Below are 13,398 nucleotides of genomic sequence, written 5' to 3'. Positions count from 1 at the left end.
ACTGAAGGACACGAGAGACTTGCTTGGGCCAAGAAACACGCGCAATGGATATTAGACCGGTGGAAATCTGTCCTTTGGTCTGATGAGTCCAAATTAGAGGTTTTTGGTTTCAACCGCTGTGTCTTTGTGAGATGCAAAGTAGGTGAATGGATTATTTCTGTATGTGTGGTTCCCAACGTGAAGCATGGAGGAGGAGGTGTGATTGTGTTGAGGTGCTTTGCTGGTGACACTGTCAATGATTTACTTAAAATTCAAGCCACACTTAACCCACATGGCTACCACAGCACTCTGCAGCGATACGCCATCCCATCTGGTTTGGGCTTTTTTTTTTCAACAGGACAATGACCCAACACACCTCCTGGCTGTGTAAGGGCTATTTGACCAAGAAGAAGAGTGAGGGAGTGCTGCATCAGATGACCTGGCCTCCACAATCACCCAACCTCAACCCAATTGAGATGGTTTGGGATGAATTGGACTGCAGATTGAAGGAAAAGCAGCCAACAAGTGCTCAGCAAGTGCTCAGCATATGTGGGAACTCCTTTGAGACTGTTGGTAAAGCATTCAAGGTGAAGCTGGTTGAGAGAATGCCAAGAGTATGCAAATCTGTAATCAAGTCCAAGTGTGGCTACTTTGAAGAATCTCAAATATAAAATGATTCCATATGTGTTATTTCATAGTTTTGATGTCTTCACTATTATTCTACAATGTATAAATGGTACAAATAAAGAAAACACTTGAATGAGTAGGTGTCCAAACTTTTGACTGGTTGTGTGTGTGTGTGTGTGTGTGTGTGTGTGTGTGTGTGTGTGTGTGTGTGTGTGTGTACAATTATTTACAATTATTTATTTTTAAGGGTAAGCTTGAAATAGGCATGGTCCGATTTGATTCCACAATCTAAGTTCTCGCTTACTTTATTCCTGTCACTGTCCCTGCTTAGTGTTGCATAATTTTAATTTAAACATATTGTGGATAAACAACAGTCATCACATACTTTTCCCACTCTCTGTACAATACATTCTGTATGGTCAACCCTAACCTTGAATCATCACTATTGTTTCACTTTCATGCTTTTGATGGAGGGAAAGAATGTCATGTGGGAGGTTTTTAGTTTCTGCCCTCTTCTGTTTTTCACCACTCATTAAATAAGAGTGATGGCTTCCACAGATGCACAGAGTCTTTCCAGGTACAATATCTAACCCAGAACCCCAACCAAACCCCTCCAATATGGCAACAATTACCCAGCAGGCCACACTGATAGGCCCTTTGGTGAGGCCCTCTCAACCAACTCTCTCACACACACACTTTTGTACACGTGCAAGAACAAGGGCATTTACGCACACTTTCATACACACACATGCCACTTAATCACGGCAGGACAACGACAACAAACAGTTGCTCTTGCCCTGTCTGCCCCAGGTGAAGTGTGTGTGTGTGTGTGTGTGTGTGTGTGTCTGTGTCCGTGTCCGTGTTTCCGCTAGGAAAATGTGGAGCCGGACAACATGACGGGAAGATTTTAAATTTAGCGTCCATTTGAGATCTGTAGTGGACCCATATGTATTGGGTGCATAACCCATTAGGGTGTCCACGGTGCTCAGAATGATAAAAAATATCACATTTAGATTATGGTAATACACCTGAACAGAACAGGCAACTCATGTAATGAAGAAGCCAATAAAACATAATTTTCAAACATTTACAGAGAGGCAATTTGCGGAAAAAATACATTCTAAACAGAGCACCTGAGAAAGCGCCATTCTAAACAGAGCACCTGGGAAAGCGCCATTCTAAACAGAGCACCTGGGAAACCGCCATTCTAAACAGAGCACCTGGGAAACTGCCATTCTAAACAGAGCACCTGGGAAACCGCCATTCTAAACAGAGCACCTGGGAAACCGCCATTCTAAACAGAGCACCTGGGAAACCGCCATTCTAAACAGAGCACCTGGGAAACCGCCATTCTAAACAGAGCACCTGGGAATGCGCCATTCTAAACAGAGCACCTGATAACGGTACCCTATGTGACAGATGGAAATACATTTGGATATATTTCTATAATTACTCCTGTTTATACAAAAATAAATAATATCATTCAAAATAAGTCCCCAGAAAGCATGTCTTCGCCACAGAGGACTCAAGGATCATTTTCTTATTTAAGAAAATTCTGTGGATTGTTTCAAATCACAAGCCGTCAGTGAAAAGCATCTAAAATATGTCTGAAGAACATGTGTCTTGAGTATAATTTCAAATGTTGAGAAATGAAGAAGGGGAGGGGTGTTTCGCAAAGGTATGCAATGCTTTCGGAAAGTATTCAAACCCCTTGACTTTTCCCACATTTTGTTATGTTACAGCATTTTGTTATGTTATTCTAAAATATACACACAATACCCCATAATGCCAAATCAATAATAGGTTTTAGACATTTTTGCAAATTTATTAAAAATAAAATCAGAAATATTGCATTTGCTTAAGTTTTCAGGCCCTTTACTCAGTACTTTGTTGAAGCACCATTGACATTACAGATCAGGTCTTATTAGGTATGATGCTACAAGCTTGGCACACTTGTAATTGAGGAGTTTCTCCCATTCTTCTCTGCAGATCCTCTCAAGCTCTGTCAGGTTGGATGGGGAGTATCCCTGCACGGGTATTTTCAGGTCTCTCCAGAGATATTCGATTGGGTTCAAGTCCGGGCTCTGGTTGGCAACTCAAGGACATACAGAGACTTGTCCCGAAGCCACTCCTGCGTTGTCTTGGCTGTGTGCTTAGGGTCGTTGTCTTGTTGGAAGGTGAACCTTTGCCCCAGTCTTGAGGTCCTGAGTGCTCTGGAGCAGGTTTTCATCAAGGATCTCTATGTACTTGGTCCGTTTCCCTCGATCCTGACTAGTCTCACAGTCCCTGCTGCTGAATAATATCCCCACAGTAGGGATAGTGCCAGGTTTCCTCCAGACTTGACGCTTGGCATTCAGGCCAAAGAGTTCAATCTTGGTTTCATCAGACCAGAGAAACTTATTTCTCATGGTCTGAGAGTCTTTAGGGGCCTTTTGACAAACTCCAAGAGGGCTGTCATGAGTCTTTTTACTGAAGAGTGGCTTTGTCTGGCCACTCTACCATAAAGGCCTGATTGGCAGAGTGCTTCAGAGACAGTTGGCTTTCTGGAAGGTTCTCCCATCTCCACAGAGGAACTCTGGAGCTCTGTCAGAGTGACCATCCGGTTCTTGGTCACCACCCTGACCAAGGCCCTTCTCCCCGATTACTCAGTTTGGCTGGGCGGCCAGCTCTAGGAAGAGTCTTGGTTGTTCCAAACTTTTTCCATTTAAGAATGGAGGCCACTGTGTTGTTGGAAACCTTCAATGCTGCAGAAATGTTTTGGTACCCTTCCTCAGATCTGTGCCTCGACACAATCCTGTCTCGGAACTCTACGGGCAATTCCTTCAACCTCATGGCTTGGTTTTTGCTCTGACATGCACTGTCAACTGTGGGACCTTTATATAGACAGGCGTGTGCCTTTCCAAATCATGTTCAATCAATTGAATTTACTACAGGTGGACTCCAATCAAGTTGTAGAAACATCTCAAGGATGATCAATGGAAACAGGATGCACCTGTGGTCAATTTCAAGTCTCATAGCAAAGGGTCTGAATACCTATGTAAATAAGGTATTTCTGTTTTTTTTTATTGTTTATACATTTGCAAAAATGTCTAAACATCCGTTTACATTTTGTCATTATGGGTATTGATTGAAAAAAGACTCAATCCATTTTAGAATAAGGCTGAAACGTAACAAAATGTGGAGAAAGTCAAGTGGTCTGAATACTTTCCGAATGCACTGTAGACGAGTCTCTCTCCAGAATGGCTCAGCTGTCTCCTGCCAATTCTTGCGCATTCATTGTTTCCTTGTGTGAATTGTTTGCCCTTTGATTATTATTTTTTTAATCAAATCCCCATTACGAATGTCACCAGTAGTGAATGTACAGTTAACCCCTGTCATTTGGTTACATTCAATTTATTTGAATGCATGTATTAATTACAGTCATTTACCGTTCTCATTCTCGGAGTGGAAACGTTGTTTGCAGAGTAACCATCTATGAAGTTTTGTAAATTTGTTCATTGTCTTTTGTTTGGAGTGCTCCATGTGAACATTGAGCATGGGTCTGGTTTCTCTGTCCTGATAATGCTGAAGGAGTGAGCCTGAGCGCGCATAGAAGTAAGCACCTAGCCTGCTGCTCAGAAATGTTGAAAGGTGTTTTTTTTTTTTTTTTTTACATCCATTGTGAATGATAATATATTAAAACTATAGTTTCTCACAGTAAACTGTTGCACACATGAAAATCATAAATGGCACCCAAAACAGTAGAAATGGTAAGATAAATTGTAAGCTTACCCAAACTTTGAACTTACCCGCAGCCTATGAAGTATTTTTTAAAGTAATTGTCTCCACGTTTCCATGGTCAGATTTTGCCTATAGGCTACTTTGAACCAAGGTGAGGCATACCTCATGATATGAGGTAAAACATACAGGTTTCAAACAATTAAGTATATTTTCAAAATGCATACTGCCTCCAGCTCACGATGTAAAGTGGTGGGTGACGCGCTGATAGCCTGTTGCCTGCACTTGAATGGGGAGGAACACTTCAATTACCAGTTGAGAAATAAAAATAGTGGCTATTTTTTGTTGTTCACCAAAACAGTTCGTAACACGCGATTGCATTTAGAATCGTTGCTCAGTGAATGAACGGTCTTCTTAACCAGGGAAAATGCAGAGTGCCAAATTCAAATAAATTACTATAAAAATCAAATTTTAATTAAATCACACATGCCAATATGTCCCATAAACATCACAAATGGTCCTTTTGTTCGGTTAATTCCGTCTATATATATCCAAAATTTCCATTTATTTGGCGCGTTTGATCCAAAAAAATACCGGTTCCAACTTGTGCAATGTGACTACAAAATAAAAGTTACCTGTAAACTTTGCCAAAACATTTCAAACTACTTTTGTAATACAACTTTAGTTTTTTTTTTTTACGTAAATAATCGATCAAATTGAAGACGGGATGATCTGTGTTCAATACAGGATGAAAACAAACTGTAGCTAGCTTTCTTGTCACTCCTCTATCTAACAGTAGACTACAAGTGACCCTCGTTCTGAACAGGGCAAGTTTTAGAAACTTCAGAGTGTTTTCTATCCAAATCTAATAATATGCATATCTTATCTTCTGGGGATGAGTAGCAGGCAGTTGAATTTGGGCATTTCATCCAGGCGTGAAAATACTGCCCCGTCACCAAGAAGTTAAAGCACATGTTTTACTCCAGCTGCAACCAGCTGAGGAGCAGCAGGTGAAATCCCACTCAAATAGTCTGTATGCTGTGCACGTGTAGTTGTTAGATAAATAAGATGCATGACGACTAACAAAAATACAACCAGGCCAATTTCATTTAAATTATGCAAATGTTCCTATCGACCGATAAACATGACGGTCAAATTTATTTCCATCGACTGGTATTTCCATCAATTAATTAATTAACTTTTGCAGTGGGATTTATTTTATTATATTTTATATTTTATTTTATATTTTATTATATTTTGTGTGTGTGTGTGTGTGTGTGTGTGTGTGTGTGTGTGCGCATGCACATTCGAGCGTACGTTCAGTGACTGTTTCTGTAACATAGCCTTGCTCAAGGTTGTCCACATCTCACCACATCTGATCTGATACACATATACTCCTGCCAGACAAAGACATTGTTCCTGCAGGCAATCCTACCATTACTGCAGCCTCAGGAGGTCGACTACTGATCCTAGATCTGATACACATGTACTCCTGCTAGACAAAGACATTGTTCCTGCAGGCAATCCTACCATTACTGCAGCCTCAGGAGGTCTACTACTGATCCTAGATCCTTTCTCCTCCTCTTTTCCACCCTTCATTCACTGTATATAGAGCGCTGCTCCAAAGATGTCAAACAACTGTTGAAGGACACATTGGCATACCTGGCTCTTTTCCTCGCCTCTCACTTTGATTGACAGCAGATATGACCAAACTTGGCCTTCTTCCCTGCCTTTCCCTGTGTGTCAGAGCTAAGCTGTCTGTACCTGGCCCTCCTCCCCATCTCTCCCTTTGAGTGACAGCAGAGCTGTCCATACCTTGCTCTCCTCCCCGCCTTTCCCTTTGATTGACCACTGAACTGACCCATACCTTGAATCTGTCATTGACATCAGTGTATGTTGCGAAATTGTGATGTTGTGGCCACAGTGTTTAGCATAGTGGCGTGCTAATTGGCATTTTTAATGATCGCTGTGTGTGTGAACTGGGTCATGACTGGAAAAGCAATCAAATTGGGGGAGGGGTCAATGTGTGTGTGTGTGCATGCCTGCATGAGTGTGTGCATTTATATAATGGTCTGTGTGTGCGTGTGGGATGCACAATGTACTTTTTTTTTTTTCAGTTGGAGGTCGTATATAGGTGGCCGGATATCCTGTGGTTCCCCAGGGTGACCGACACCCTCTAAACTCCCATCAGGGTGGTCCTTCAATGGGCTAGAGGGGGGACGTTTGCCCCCTCCCCCTTGATGTCACCACAGATGCACTCTTAGAGCAGAATCTGAAATAGGGAGGTGTGCGTGTAACTGGACTTTTCACAGAAATGATCATGCTTTGATAAGTGTAGGATTTGCGTGACAATTAGTCTCACATGTATCTCAAGTTAGGATGTGGCAATGTTCGTTCACAGGGCATATGAATGGATGTCACAGATGACCACGTAGTCTCACCACCCGTTCTCCTCTGTTCTCGTGCTCTGTGTTGTTTTTCAGACTGCATCTTGGCCTTTTAGAGGTGATGTTAAAACCATCCATGCTTGGTTCTCACTCAACCTTCCAGTGTCCACAGATAAAACACTGAGAGGAAGTTCATGGGAAAACCATCAAAAGACCTTCACAACACGTCTCTCTCCTCTGTGCACCACAGATAATTAATCCTACACTATGTGGGAACGGGGCTTTTTTAAACACACACACACACACACACATATGGTGTGATTTGGTTCTATTCATCCAGTGTAATTTATACAGCGTGCCTAGCCAGGCAGTAGTACAGTAGAGCTATAACCCCTGGAGTTACAGGCCTGTAAAGTGGCCTTTAAATGTGGTGTAAAAACACCCTCTCAGATCTATGGGCCAAACCCAGTCATTCTTCACGGATAGCCCAGGCCTTATCAGGACCACAGACCAGGGCAGTGTTCATTAGGACATGGTGTAGCAGAATAGTTTTAAACAGAAAAAAATCAACAACATGTGTTTCTTATTTTTCCAAAAGCTATGTATTTGTCGAACCTTCAGAATACCCTACAGTTGGACGCATCTGTGCCTTTCGGGTAGTTCATATTGTTGTAGGACCTGTTCACCAACGAAACCACTTTTATAATAGTGTTTTTGTATTGTCCGTGCTCCTGCCTTGATTGAAGCATTAGTTGTCTAACTTTTTAATGTGTCATTTCTGCTGGTCACGCACGGCTCTCTTGCAAAAGAGACAGTTGTCTCAATGGGACTCGCTGCCTAAATAAAGGTTAAATAGCCAAGTGAAGCTACTGTGACCTACAAAAGTAGTGATCCACAAAAGTGGATATGATGTTACTGAAAGAGAGACATGCATCTGTGTTACTAGACCCTCATCAGTACAAGAAGCAGAGGTGGAGCCATCACTGCAAAGCACCAGCCAGCAAGCCTCACACCCAGATAGACTAATTATAATAATGTATTCAACTTCTACAGACAATACTATAAAGATGTATTGTATATCACTTGTGCAAAGCTGCTGTGATGGATCCAAGTTAGCTCCACAGGTGAATAAGATTTGAAGTGAAAAGGCAAGACGTGGTTGAGTTAATGTGTTATTATTCTTCGGAGTGGTTTACAAAGCCGTTGTCACAGGATGATTAGTAAACCGTAATCCTAAAAACATGTTGAAGGGATAAATATTATCTCTGGAGCCCAGGAGAAAGTCTTTGGAACAATCCCTGTTTCCACTCAGGGAAAACTCCCATTCCCTGATATTACGGTTTTCCCGGTGAGTTTGGGAAGTTGGGAGGTCTCCGTCACGCCTGGGAGCATGTGGGTCTCATCTGGAGTGACGGCCACGGCAGACAAGAAATGGGACGGAGATGCAGGAAGTGCGACGGATAGAAGGGAAATGGTACTCAAGTGGTTCCCCGCGCCCACACCCCCCATCTTCAGTTGGGTACATGTCAGGGAGGCATGTATTTCTGGACAAGGCCAACAATTCCGTGCCTTGATGAACATTGTGCCACTGCTCTACCAAGGACTGAACATGGCCAACAAGCGTGTCTCCTATTTACAGAATCTTTTGTTCAATTCATTTGTTTTGATTCAAAATCTGTCTTCCAGAATCCATCTGAATCCAGTTGGATGATTGAGTGGATTAAGGCTGGATGGATCCGGGCTAGAAACAGGTTTTGCATGATATCTGGTTGACATTGAGATGGGCCATACCAACTCCAGCCCATCCGTCTCAGAGTGAGGGTGTTGACTTCCCCTGACTCCTGAGAAAGGCGGGGTCCAGAGTTAGTGATGTCAGACGTCCCATTGTCTCTTCAGGACATTGAACTTTACATTAGATTGGAGAAGTTTGGTCTCTGAACGGTCTTGAGTTTAGAAGTGATTAACTCACTCTCCTTGCCTCGTTCTGTCTCTACCTTGCATTTGTCTTTTACTTTGCATGGTTTAGATACAGAATCTAGAGTCTTCTAAAGCTGTTGATCTTTCCATGGCTGTGTGTAAGTTTTGTGTGTGTGTGTGTGTGAGTGAAACCCCGATTTTGCATGGACATTGCCATATAGAGCTTCCACCCCAGCTTCTTATTCTACTGCTACTCAGAGGTGTGTGTGTGTGTGTGTGTGTGTGTGTGTGTTAAGTTTTATTAGTCGTATGTACAGGAGTACAGGATACACATGGTATACATCGTCCATCGAAATGCTTACGTGTGTGTGTGTTCTGACCATCTCTGCTTGTCAGAAGCCCTTGAACTGAAGCTGGTGTAGAAACCTCCAAAGCGCTGTGGGTGTTTTGTACTTATCCCTCCTCCTCCCCCCATTCTCAGATGAGAAGGAAGTGAGGAGGAACTTTCATCTGAAAGGGAAACAGCCCCTACATCTGGAAGCTCTTTCGCCCCTCCATCCCCCTCAATCCCTCTCCTTTTCACCCTCCACCCCTCCCCCTTCCTTCATCTCTCCACCCCCCCATCTTTCACTCCAGATCCCTTTGCCCCGTGTCTGGAAGGAGTTAAGTGTGTATGTGAATGTGCCCGTGCCACTGCGTACGTGTGTGTGTGTTGTGAAACTAGCTGTTGAAAGGGTACCCCAGAAAGATTTTCTTTGGAGAGCCCTGCACCCCATCCCCCTGGAGAGAGAACACTCTGACTGAAGAGCTTGAAGTCAGCGACCACTCCACACGCACGCACGCACACACACACACACACACACACACACACACACACACACACACACACACACACACACACACACACACACACACACACACACACTGCTCCCCCTGTAAGGCCTTATTGCTTTCAGATGGCCAGCCCTGCTCTGGGTCTTAATACATTTGTTCTCCTCACAGTTTATGTAGCTGATCACAGCTCTGGAGGGGAAAGGCTGGGATCATTAGGGAAATGGCTGGAGAACATGGCAACGAGTATGTGCTTGTGTGAGGGTGAACGTGAGTAAGAGAGAAATTGTGTTATTTTTCTCCCATTCTCTCTCCCTCTCCTCCTCCCTCTCGCCCCCCTCTCTCTCCCACTCTCCTCCTTCTCCCTCCCCTCCTTTCTCTCGCTTTCTTTCTCTCTCTCCCCTCCCTCTATACTCTCTCCCTCAGCAGTGGCAGTAGTCTTGTGTATTGGTGGGCAGTGCCAAGTGTCCCGTATCAGTTGAACACAACACACAGCTCCATTTGGAAGATGAGAGGATAGTGACTCAGAACCAGACCAAGCAGCCTGCTGCCATTTGTTTTCATCAAGGTCATTATCGATTTGGGACAGCCCTAAGTGATTCTCTCTGTCCAGTGTACAAGTCATCTCTGGCATGCATGGGCTGACTGACCATGATAATACTGTGCTGTCAGTCCTGCGCCGTCGGGTATATGGGGCGGCAGGGTAGCCTAGTGGTTAGAGCGTTGGACTAGTGGTTGGTTGCAAGGTTCAAACCCCTGAGCTGACAAGGTACAAATCTGTCGTTCTGCCCCTGAACAGGCAGTTAACCCACTGTTCCTAGGCCGTCATTGAAAATAAGAATTTGTTCTTAACTGACTTGCCTAGTTAAATAAAGGTAAAATAAATAAATATACTTTCCCACAGTGTGTGTGAGCAGCCGGAGGAGAGGGAGAGAGAGGGGGGATGGAGTCAAAAGGGTGGGAATATGTTTTCAGGGGGGTTGTGTGCAGAGATCTATCCAAAACTGAGATGTATGGTTAACCCACTTCTCCAAACAAACATCCAAAAAATGTACATGATCAAATGCAAATCTTAGAATAATCTATTAAAGACTACCAGAACCCACTGGATCCTCCAATTACATTGAATGAACTACAGGACAATATACAAACCCTCCAACCCAAAAAGGCCTGTGTTGATGGTATCCTCAATGAAATGATAAAATATACAGACCACAAATTCCAATTAAACTCTTTAACATCATCCTTCACTCTGGCATCTTCCCAAATATTTGGAACCAAGGACTGATCACCCCAATCCACAAACGTGGAGACAAATTTGACCCCAATAACTACCTTGGGATATGCATCAACAGCAACCTTGGAGAAATCCTCTGCATTATCATTAACAGCAGACTCATTAATTTCCTCACTGAAAACAATGTACTGAGCAAATGTCAAATTGGCTTTTTACCAAATTACTGTAACGACAGACAACGTATTCACCCTGCACACCCTAATTGACAAACAAACAAAACAAGGGCAAAGTCTTCTCATGCTTTTGACTCAATTTGACATTAGTGTCTGCTATACAAATTGATTGAAAGTAGTGTTGACGACATTATAAAATACATGTACACAAACAACAAGTGTGTGGTTAAAATGGGCAAAAAAACATTTCTTTCCACAGGGCCATGGGGTGAGACGAGGATGCAGCTTAAGCCCCACCCTCTTCAACATATATATCAAGGAATTGGCGAGGGCACTAAAACAGTCTGCAGCACCCAGCCTCACCCTACTAGAATCTGAAGTCAAATGTCTACTGTTTGCTGATGATCGGGTGCTTCTGTCACCAACCAAGGGCCTACAGCAGCACCTAGATCTTCTGCACATATGCTGTCAGACCTGGGCCCTGACAGTAAATCTCAGTAAGACAAGAAATAATGGTATTCCAAAAACACTGTTGCCCTAGAGCACGCACACAAACTATATATACTTCGGCCTAAACATCAGTGTCACAGGTAACTTCCACAAAGCTGTGAACGAGCTGAGAGACAAGGCAAGAAGGGCCTTCTATGCCATTCAAAGGAACATAACATTTGACATACCAATTAGTATCTGGCTAAAAATACTTGAATCAGTTATAGAACCCATTGCCCTTTTATGGTTGTGAGGTCTGGGGTCCGCTCACCAACCAAGAATTCACAAAATGGGACAAACACCAAATTAAGAGACTGCTTGCAGAATTCTGCAAAAATATCCTCAGTGTACAACGTAAAACACCAAATAATGCATGCAGAGTAGAATTAGGCTGATACCTGCTAATGATCAAAATCCAGAAAAGAGCCGTTCAATTCTACAACCACCTAAATGGAAGCAATTCCCAAACCTTCCCTAACAAAGCCATCACCTACAGAGAGATGAACCTGGAGAAGAGTCCCCTAAGCAAGCTGGTCCTGGGGCTCTGATCACAAACAGACCCCACAGAGACCCAGGACAGCAGCACAATTAGACCCCAAAAAATAATGAGAAAACAAAAATATTATTACTTGAGACATTGGAAAGAATTAACAAAAAAACAGCAAACTAGAATGCTATTTGGCCCTAAACAGAGAGGACACAGTGGCAGAATAACTGACCACTGTGACTGACCCAAACTTTTATGGAAAGCTTTGACTATGTACAGACTCAGTGAGCATAGCCTTGCTATTGATAAAGGCAGACCTGGCTCTCAAGAGAAGACAGGCTATGTCCACACCCCACAAAATGAGGTGGAAACTAAGCTGCACTTCCTAACCTCTTGCCAAATGTATGACCATATTAGAGAGACAGTTTTCCCTCAGATTACAGAGATCCACAAAGAATTCAAAAACAAACCCAATTTGAATAAACTCCCATATCTATTGGGTGAAATACCACAGTGTGCCATCAACCAGTGAGTCACTTGATTTGGCAATGTTAACATATGTTTCAAGTCAACTTTCATATGTTATACACACGTCGAGTCCAATGATCCCCTGTCACGTTCCCACACTTGTTGCTTTCCCTCTTCTCCTCTCGCTCAAGTGATTGCTGCTCCCCCCCGTTTCATCAAAACGTCAGCATTCCATAAACCAATCCTGACGTGTGTGTGTCACTCTCTAATGTGTAGCTCTCAATTGGGGATGATGTGTTTTGTTCAGCCTGGCACCCCAGGCAGGAATGTGCCACTGCAAAGTGACTTGAAGGCATCACTTAGCGCATCTGGACAACGGTGGCGGAGGGGCGACTAGCAGGGGGGAATCGTCAGGGAAGGGGAAATTCCTGGGCCCGAGTCCTTAGCATGCGCAGAATATTTGACAAGTGAGAACCGAGGCGTGCAAAAATGCAAGCTGGCCCTCCGAAACTGTTCCGTCCGCCTCATAGCCAATAAAGGAACAGGCGGAATTCTGCTCTCCCTCAATATTACTGCGAGGAGCTTGGTGAGAAAGTGTGTTGACCTCCTTTCAAAGGCTGATGTGTATGTACAAGTTGTAATCAATTGGCTCGTAATGCTTTCAGCCCTTGAAGCACACACAGACCCTTTCACATACACACACATAGGCTTGCGTATACAGAAAGACAGACAACCTGCATCCCCAATGCTGTGTAGGAATAGATAGAGATCTGCAGTATGTGCCTGGGGCATGAGGGTCTGTCTTGAGCTCTACCAGTCTGATAAAGGCTACAGCCAGATGGTAACAGAGAGACAGACGTGGTTAACATCAGCTGTCTGTCTGGACAGAGGACAAACCACTGTAGGGTGTTACTGTGTCATCTTATAAAGAGTTTTAACCAACATTGAGTAGGTTCAGGCTTTAGCTACTAATTTTTAAAGCCTTCAAAATTCGTGTGTGTGTGTGTGTGTGTGTGTGTGTGTGTGTGTGTGTGTGTGTGTGTGTGTGTGTGTGTGTGTGTGTGTGTGTGTGTGTGTGTGTGTGTG

General features: G+C 43.4%; 1 protein-coding gene across 2 annotated transcripts in view; it reads left to right on the top strand.

The window, feature by feature from the left end:
• LOC139374951 (serine palmitoyltransferase, long chain base subunit 2a) overlaps positions 1 to 13,398 on the top strand; it is a 58,620-nt gene that overhangs the window by 37,231 nt on the left and 7,991 nt on the right. The window lies entirely within an intron of this gene.

This window comes from Oncorhynchus clarkii, chromosome 19 (assembly GCF_045791955.1).
Source record: "Oncorhynchus clarkii lewisi isolate Uvic-CL-2024 chromosome 19, UVic_Ocla_1.0, whole genome shotgun sequence".
NCBI classification, from domain to species: domain Eukaryota; kingdom Metazoa; phylum Chordata; class Actinopteri; order Salmoniformes; family Salmonidae; genus Oncorhynchus; species Oncorhynchus clarkii.
This window is presented reverse-complemented; position numbering and strand designations above follow the sequence as displayed.